This window comes from Cetorhinus maximus, chromosome 7 (genome assembly GCF_964194155.1).
Source record: "Cetorhinus maximus chromosome 7, sCetMax3.hap1.1, whole genome shotgun sequence".
In the NCBI taxonomy this organism is placed as follows: Eukaryota; Metazoa; Chordata; class Chondrichthyes; order Lamniformes; family Cetorhinidae; genus Cetorhinus; species Cetorhinus maximus.
The window spans coordinates 87,732,237-87,742,031 of NC_135885.1; the positions used below are offsets into that span (position 1 = coordinate 87,732,237).

General features: G+C 46.1%; 1 pseudogene; it reads left to right on the top strand.

Moving 5' to 3' along the window:
* Nucleotides 1-442: 442 nt before the first annotated feature.
* On the top strand, nt 443-1,001 carry LOC144682423 (nicolin-1 pseudogene; annotated as a pseudogene).
* The last annotated feature ends 8,794 nt before the right edge of the window (nt 1,002-9,795 follow it).

Sequence of the window (9,795 nt, forward strand, 5' to 3'; positions counted from 1 at the left end):
CACTGAGCCACTTAAGGAAATATTAGGTCAAATGACCGAAAGCTTGGTCAAAGGAGGAGGTTTTAAGAAGTGTCCTAAAGGAGGAAAGTGAAGTCAAGAGTGGTGTTGCAAGGGTATTGCAGAGCTTGGGCCTAGGCAACTGAAGACATGGCCACCGATGCCATGAGGATACACAAGAGGCCAGAATTAGAGGAGAGCAGATATCTCAGAGGGCATGGGGCTGGAGGAAATTACAGAGATAGGAAGGGCGAGGTCATGGAGGAATTTGGAAACAAGTTTAAGAATTTTAAAATCAAGTCGTTGCTTGACCTGGAGCCAATGAGCCAATGTCAGGTTATATGGTTGCTCCGCCTTCAACTTACCGATTTCTTTAATAAATGAATTCAGTTTGTTTCAGTTAAAATCGGAAAATAATCACCATCATTTATTCCAAAATTAATAATCTGATGCTAAAATTGCAAACGGGTGTATTGTACGTACAATCAAAAGTCTGATTACACTACAGACTGGCGATGTGAAAACAGACTTGGCAAAACCCGGAGTGTTTGTAATTGAGGTGACTTTTCCATGGGAAAGAATCGTTAATGTATCTTCAGACAATTGCGTTTAAGAATTATTGCACCACTTTCTTAACCGTACGTTCTCAACGACGAGTGACTGCAGAGTCTGACAGGAGGCTGTTGAAATGGAAGACCTGCATCTGGAAATGTGTCTGATGCCCAATCCCCACACTGAGAACGGATCACAGGATTACTTTTTGATCTATAGAGATCAGATGCTGTTTGAACCAGATGATGTAAGGACAGTGCGCCTGGTTCTGCAGCAGCCATTTCTAGTTTGGCTGAACTATACAATAGAAGACATCAAAATGTATGAGTGTGACCATGCTTTCTCAGCTTACTCCTCTAGAACGACCTTTGAACTTAAGTGATGGACCACCAGATCCAGAGGCTGTAGCTTCCAATGTTCAGCAGATGTGGGTGTTAGCTGAAATGGTCTGAAACAGTCTAATGATCAATCGCGTCGGATGGTTTGATGTGCATGGTTCCTACAATGTCAACCTGATATCCTACATCTGACTGACTCATCTTACCACACTGTTCCTGCTGGGAGGACCAGAGGATTCAGAAATCCTTGTTTGTGACTGCATTGCAGGCCTACATGATGCCCCCACTGAAAATTAAAGTGAAACAGGAGCTAGTGTTCTGCTATTTGCCTGAGTGGGATTGCATTCAGTTCCAACTATTACATATCACCTCCGCTAGTGTTTTGTATGTACAGAATTAATAAATATAATATACTGTTTTTTAAAACGTTAAAAAATTAAATAGATAAATAAAAATGTCACGTTATAGAAAAAAACACACTTGGTGTTGCTTAGTTTAAAGTCAGACATGGAAAAAGAAAACAGCCTTAACTCCAGTGTCCTTTCACCAGCACAAATTGTGGACATCAATCTTCTACATTTCTGTCTGTGCTATGTGCTTGCTTATTTCATTTGTTCGTTTAAACAGTAGAAGCAGATGCAATATGATAGAAATATTTGGCAGATTACATAAAAATTATTAGTAATGAGCAAAAAATAAATTGTCAAATCATACCAGTCTTCATACTTCATACCAGTCAAAATGATGTGCAATATCAAAAGCTACTACATCATTTTAATGACTTGTGGAACGAATTTATGAGATATAATCATGCCATAACAAGGAACATAGCAGTTCCTAATGTGATTATATATAGAAAGATTAATTCATATATTCAAGCATACATTAAGAGATTATTTTTAAGTCTAGGACGGATATCTGTGTCTTCTGACAAGGGCTAAAAGATAAATAGGAAGGAGCAAAATAGAATATGTTGATACACTTACCTAGATTTCAAATCAAATTATAAATTGACGAAAGGAATTGAATGGGCAGAATTTAATCCAGGCAACAGGGGTCTCACCGGCAGACCCGGAGGATTCCCAAGCAGGCAGGGCCATGATCACACAGCGGCAGGTCAGTGATGTGTGGGGCCCGGTCAATTACATGGAGGAAATGTGGACCCTTTTGCTGCTCCTCCCTCTCTGATAATATTGCCTCTGTTGCCTGCAGACGTCTCTCTAGCACACTGCTGCTCCTCCATCAATCATGTGTCCAACAATATTGTGATCTCCTGAGTCCGATTTTAGCCCTTTCACTGGTTGCTGACCCTGGATTTAAAGTGCCAATGTATGTCCCTCAAACTGTTCCATCAGGCACCCCCTCCCTCCCTCCTCCAAACTATGCCCCTCTGACTGTAAGATAACAAATTCCTTGTGTCCTCCTGTGGAAAGCAGCCGTAAAATTTCTGACCTTCCATGTCGGAGAGACGTCAACGGCATCAGCTTTCACTGGTCATGGACTTAATGGCCCGTGATCCCCACTTGCTGCTCACTTAAAAGGTGCGTTTGATAGCGTATGCAGTATGCAAATAACTCTTAACTTGCTGCTTAACCTTCTTAATTGGCTTCTCACTGCATTCGTGTGGGTTCACCAGCTTGCTGCCTTCCTCCCGGCCATTTAATTGCTCTGGGATTCCGACTTGCCCACTTCCCTGCGATTCTATAGTCCCTTCAGCCATGAATCCCACTTTGATAGGCTTCATTAAATTCCACCCAATACCTCAATTGGCAATGTTGGTGGCAGAGTGAAGAAAAATGTGACTTAACAACCAGCAGCCAAGTATCTGACCAGTTTTAAATATTACTTTTAAAATTCATTTTATACGTGCCAGCAGACCTGCTCCTCACTGGAATGGAATCTTGAATCTCAATATCGTGAGCAGTACTCAGTCCCATCCCATTTCACCCTGTCAGACGTGATACAATCATAGATGCAATGCACTCATTATTGAACTCATCTGCAGGGAGACAGTCGGTTACAGTAACTACTTTAGATATTTTTAAAAGCACTCACCAGAAGGCTGTATTTTCACTTTAAGTAATAAAATAATTAAGCTAAAAATGCATCATTATCAGGAATTGATGTATTAGGAAAGTATAACCTCTTTCTTTTAGCAAGCAATTGTTAATCAATTATGATTTTCTTTATAATATGTTTATGCTTCAATTGTTATCAAAAGTGAGTAGGAAACAGGCAGTCAGTCGGCTTAGCTGTTGGTTTGACAGGGGAAAACCCAATTGGTTCACAAATATTCTATAGGGAATGAAACCTACTGTTCTTACACTGTCTGACCTATATGTGACTTCAATCCCACACTAACACGATTGACTTTTAACTGTCTCTGAAGGGACCTAACAAGCTGCTCAATTGTATCAGCATCTTCTCAGGGCAAATAGGGATGGGCAATAAACTCCAGTCTTACCAACAACACACACATCCCGAGAATGAATTTACATAGGCTTAGATGTTAAAAGCTACAATGGGCAGGATTTTTTGCTCAGTGTGTGGGCGTGTGCCTGACACACCCGAGGGTGAAATAAAGCGCGTCGACATTGGTCGAGCGTGCCAACGTCAACGCGCACTCTCGCGATAGTTCGGTCGGAGGGCACAAGCCGGAACCAGCCGCGCGCCCGCCGACAATTAAAAGGCCTGTTAAGGTCATTAAGTTAACAATCATGCTGAGTTTTTCACTGCCCATTCAACCTAATGGTTGACGGGCAGGCGAAAAGGCCAAGCGGCCTTTGCATTTTTTAGGAAACCTCATTCACAAGCGGGACGAAGTTTCCTAAAGCAAATAAAAATAAAATAAAAATTTTACACTTGAATTAAAAACATGTCCCTGACAGAGTCACATGAGGGGACGTGTTTATGACATTTTTATTTTGTTCATTAGATTTTTTTAACAGCGCTTTATCTCCCTGACGCAGCTCCGTGCCTCAGGGAAATTGAAGCGTTCTTTCACACGCATGAATGAAGTTCGCGCTTGGCCCGCTTGCCCTCCTCCCCCCCGCCTGCACAGGTAGTGCTGAGTGCTGCCTCTCGTACTCCACGCTGGGCGGGCCTTAATTGGCCCTCCCGTGTAAAACCGCGGTGTGGTGCTGGTTGCGGATGGCGGTCAGCTTCATAACCCCCCCCCACCCACCCCTGCCAAGCACCCCCACCAAGTGCAAAATCCTATGTTTATTTTCTTTCTTAGCATTTTTAGGTCCATTTCGAATTGGTAACAGACCAGTTTGGGTCTGTTACCATACCAAGACTGGCCCATTTCCAACAATACCATATTACAGATTTTGTTTCCCAACTGATGAAAAGTGCCGTTATTTTTCACAGCTAAAATGCTGCATTTGAAAACATTTAGCCCAGTATAATGTAGTGTTGTAGTGTACTGACTTGCATCTGGATTCTTGCCTGTTTTGTGCACAGAAGGCTGTGGAAGACCCTGGTGAACATATACTCCCTGATTAAGGACTTATTGTCCACCTCTCCCAATAGGGTGTTTTACTTCTCAAAACTCACTTACCTTGAAACACCTGCAAAAACTCAGTACGTGGGCAGCTAAGTAATGATGTGGATTAAAACTACTATAGACTCGATGGACTGATTGGCCGCTTCTGTGCCATAATGACTCAGCACCATTAAAGAATCTGAGGGCAGGATTTTCTGCTCCTGCCAGTGGCAGGCATCGGAGCGGGTGGGATGGATAAATTTGGATTGCGGCCAAAAGTCAGGCATGATCATACTGAATGGCGGAGCAGGCTCGAAAGGCCGAATGACCTACTTCTGCTCCTATTTTCTATGTTTCTATGTCAGTTTCCTGCCACGTAAGAATAATTTGATGTTTTCCGCTCATGAATTTCATGGCGGGTCAGGCAGCCCGCTGTGCCACATCAGGAACCGCATTGGCATGCGTTTGAATATTGTGAATACTCATTAAAAACCCAGCTTGCTGGAATCACGCCTCCCCATCCAGATCAAATGGCCACACCGGTGGCTAATTAGACCAGCGTGAATCACGGCCGGATATAAGTGACGTGTATCTGGCGAGCTGCACTTCAGTCGTGACCTTAGAGTTTGTGCTCTCAACGCTTGCCAACCTTTCACAGTGCTGCAGCTGACACTGCTCTCATTCTGTGTTGAGGCTGCTCAGGAAAGACCAGTGGAAAGGTGGGGGTGGGGCTGCTGGAAGGCAAAGGCTTGAGCAGCTGGGTTTTGACTGGACTCTGGGGGGGGAGACACATAACTGGGGTGGGGGTGCGGAGGCGGTGTGACTGAGGAAGGGTGCGCTGAGACAAATGGCTTTTGGGGGGGAGGAATGGGAAGTTAGTCGAGGCCAGAAAGCATAGACTGTCCTGGACAATAGCGCAATAGGTGGCCAGGGCCAAAAAGCATGGGCCAGAAATTTACTCTTTCCACTGGCAGGTTTGGAGGTGGGGGTGGGATGGGGGGAAGCATGAAATTGAAGGGATGGGATTCCCTCGGGGTTCCCGCCCACCCCGACCACACAGCGATTTTATGCTGGGGCGGTCGTGGCCTCGAACGGGAAGGCCGCCCTTACCCCAGCTGAGGCCCTTAAATGACCAATAATTGGTCATTCAAGGGATGTTTCCTGCCCAGCCTCAATTTTTAGGTTGGCGGGAGGATTGAACTTCCATGGGGGAAGCCCGACAAAGAACAGAGTTACATTTCAAGAAGAAGTGTGGAGGTGGGAGGGGGGCGCCTCCATCAGAAGCCCCCTTCTGAATTCAGGAGCTCCCCCTTAAGGCCTGGTGGCCTCCGGACATTGCCCCAACACCTGGCTTCCCCCCGAGACCCCAATTGCCCCCTTTGTAACCACCCCCTCCCCACCAAGGCTTTCCCTGCCCTCCCTGCCCTGGGACCCCTTGAACTTACCCGGGCCTCCGATGCCCAGACTTAGTTTCCGACGTCCCCCTCAGTTTTTTTTAATGCATTCACGGAATGTGGGTGTCGTTGGCTGGGCCAGCATTTATTGACCATTCCTAGTTGCCCTTGAGAAGGTGGTGCTGAGCTGCCTTCTTGAACCGCTGCAGTCCCTGTGATGTAGGTACAGCCACAGTACTGTTAGGGAGGGAGTTCCAGGATTTGGACCCAACGACAGTGAAGGAACGGCAATATATTTCCAAGGATGGTGAGTGACTTGGAGCGAAACTTCCAGGTGGTGGTGTTCCTATCTATCTGCTACCCTTGTCCTTCTAGATGGTAGTGGTTGTGGGTTTGGAAAGTGCTGTCTAAGGAGACTTGGCAAATTCCTGCAGTGCATCTTGTAGATGGTACATACTGCTGCTACTGTGCATCAGTGGTGAAGGGAATGATTGTTTATGGATGTGGTGCCAATAAAGCGGGCTGCTTTGTCCTGGACATTGTCAAGCTTCTTGAGTGTTGTGGGAAGTGGGCAAATGGAGAGTATTCCATCACACTCCTGACTTTGCCTTGTAGATGGTGGACAGGATTTGGGGAGTCAGGAGGTGAGTTGCTTGTCGCATGATTCCTAGCCTCTGACCTGCTCTTGTAGCCACAGTATTTATATGGCCAGTCCAGTTCAGTTTCTGGTTCAGCTTCTTCTTCTTGGTGTGCAGGTCCTGGCTCATACCCGGCACAAACTGCTGGACCAAGGTCTCCATGGCAATCACCACCCTTCCAATGGTGATCTCAGTGTGCTGGCATGTCAGCACCATGACATCAGATGGACTCCTCCAACCTCCATTCCAATCTGGTGACAGCCTGTGATAACCCTGTCTTCTGAGCACCTGTCTGTCTTTGGAGCTCCAACACCTCTCTAAGGGCCACATCCAAAGGTTCATCATTGGACTCAGTAGGAACCTGGCCTCCTGTAGTTCTCCGAGTTTCAGTGATCTTGGCTGTGGACCTGAATCTCCGTTGTGCTCACCAGATTGTGACCCCAAGCCTGCTCTAAAAAGGTCCCACAAAGGTGTGTATCTCTGAGCTGGTGGAGGGTGCAGGTGAACTCAGTGACAGCTCTACATCTAGTGGGCCCTCAACATCCTCACTGGAGGTGGTCTGGGGGCTGGGGCTGATGGGCTGGCTGACAGTGTGCTTCCTTTTCTTGCTGATGCTTGTTATAGAGAGAAGAGAAAATTAGTGATTGACTAGATGGTCAACAACATTAAAAAGCACTCACAGTTTCAGTGGGTAGGCAATGAGTTGTTTATGGAGCCTCACTGGCTCATTGGAGAATGGCAATCTCTCCTTTGGTAGCGGGTGAGTGGCTTGATCTCTGGTATCCCCTTCCTGTCTCGGATCTCTCCCTGTTGTTGTGGGCAATTTTTTCCTGCATAAAGACAGGTGGACGTACAGTGAGCAGGACAGATGACAAACCAGATGACATGCATGCCTGCCTTATGTGTATGATGAGTGGACCTATGTAAGGGCTGAAGACATGACTTGTGCAGGATGTGACAAGAGATGAAGATGTGAAAGTGTGTGTGAGAGAATCAGTGATGATGCCCTTTGTGCTGGTACTGTATGAGATCCCTATGGACTGTAACCCTGCGAATGCCTAATGGCCTTGTGGGAGTGTGAGTTGAGAGTGAGGAGAAGGTCGACTTACCCTAGTGGAGCGAATGAGATCATTCACCCAGTTCCTGCTCTGGATGGCGGCCCTCTTCTGCAGTGCATTGACGCTGACCGCACTGGCAACCTCCTGCCAGGCCTTTGTGGTGAGGTTGGTGGACCTTCGGCTCCCATCGTGGGGCAAAAGCTTCTCCTGCCGGTCCTCAACTGCCTGGAATAGTGCCGCTGGTGCATTGTCGCTAAACTTCAGAGCTATGGGCCTCTTCCTTCTCGGGGCCATTCTGGTGTTTGTCACGACAAATGCAAGCTGCAGGCTTCAGTGAGGGAACATGTGTGTGGGTGGGGTTTAAATATAGTGTCCAGATATATGAGACAATGAAGCAATGGCGGGGCGGACAAATCTCAGCCCACCCTGCCACAAAATACGGCATTCTTCATGTTCATGCATACGTAATGAGCTGAAAAGTGGACAATCTGATGCAGAAACCCACCACGATGGCTGGCGAGAGCTGCACTGCCTTTCTCGCCAGCCATTGCACTTAGTCTCCGGAGCAGAAAATTCCACCCGAAATATTTTAACCACCTGTTTTTGGGTTTGGATTCAGCCAGACTAATGGGAATGAAAACCTATTTTTGGTGCTTGTGAAAATCTGACATAGAAGGACATTGGCAAATTTCAAAATAATTTCTCATAAATATTGGTCCACAAACATGATTACTAATAAAATATTATAAATTTGTAATCTCATTTAAGTGGATCATAATATTAGTGGCTAAGGAATTTAAAACAATAATTAGGAGTGGTCAAAGGCTACAGTTAAAGTGCAACTCAGGATGAATCACACCAAATTTCTAGAGTCCCTTCCCGAAATCCAAATAGTTATTACACATGAAATGTTTGTCTAGAGAGCTTAGCCTGTAGTATACTTAGCTATTGAGAGAAATATTTTTTGGCTATGAAACAGTTTGGGATGTTCTGAAAATGTTTATGGTGCTAACTAAACACAACTCCTTTCTTTAGTTCAAAATGTAGTAAGGCAGAAATGTTTAACTGTATTCATTTTGATACTGAAGATTTGAAGGCGTCATTCATGAGGCTTAGCAAAGGAGGGTGATCCTTTTTGGGGATGAAGGTCACTCTCCACTTAAAGCACATACGTATCTGAAAATTCTAATCAACAGTCAGTGCCCAAAGAAATAGGGCATTGTTGTTTTTGTTTTGCACAGAGAGAAAGAGAAAGAGAGACCACTAATTGACTCAATGGCAGTCCATGAATCAGGTCAGTATTAAATGTTGACAGAAGGCACGATCTGCCTACTCTGCATACTTCAGGTACATGCACCTAATGCCTGAGTTATCATTCTAAACAACATAGCGATACGCATGGGCCACGCAAGAAGTGGTCAGGAACAGCCCCCTGCTATTTTTCACTGCAAGCGGTACCTATAGCACTGAAATTGCCAGTGCGTTAGTGTCGAATTTTGTGCCCATCATTTCTTTCTGCCAAAGTTGCTTGGCCCTTTACTTGGAGGTGATGGTGATGGTGGCAGCCAAAGAACAACAAACAGACACTGAGGCATCTAGATTCTGCTGGCAGGTTCTGCTCAGTGAGATCAATAGATGTGATGCAGGATTAACCCAGTTCTCCTAAAAGCTACAACACTCCCCTCATTATTTTTACTCCTTGCAAAAAATTGGGATGCTGCAGTCGCCTGTATACTGAGCATCAAGGCTGCTTCCAACATAACAAATATTGATATGTGCTGTGATATTTCTGTGGTGAGACACCAGCTCTCCAGGATTTGAATTAAACACTTTGGGCAAAATTTTACAGGCCCCACTGGCGTGTTTACAGGCGGAAGGGCCCATAAAATTCCCCGGCTGGCCTTCCTTCCACCCGTTCCCGACCTATCTGCAATTTTAGGCTGCCCCGTCTGCTCTCGTCCCAATTGAGGCCTTTAAGAGGCCACTTAAAGGACCACTTCCTGCCCCGGCTTCAATTTTAGGGAGGGATTCAGGGATGGGGGGAAAGCCTGGCTGGTTATCCTGCTCGAACCTTGGCTCCCTTTCGAGATGGACCCCTGGGTGTTTCCTCAGTCCCTGGCCTTCCCATCACGACCACCACCCCTCACACCCCCACTCCCCGCCCCCAGGCCTGCCTTCCCTGCCACAAGATCCTGGACTTACCTGTGTCCTGGGATACCGGCACTTTGTCTCTGGGGACTGTTTGTACTCCAAACAGTGATCACCACACCCAGTGGTGTACTGGGACGCAGAGCTGCTAGCTAAGCTGATTGGCTGGCAGCTCTCTGAGAC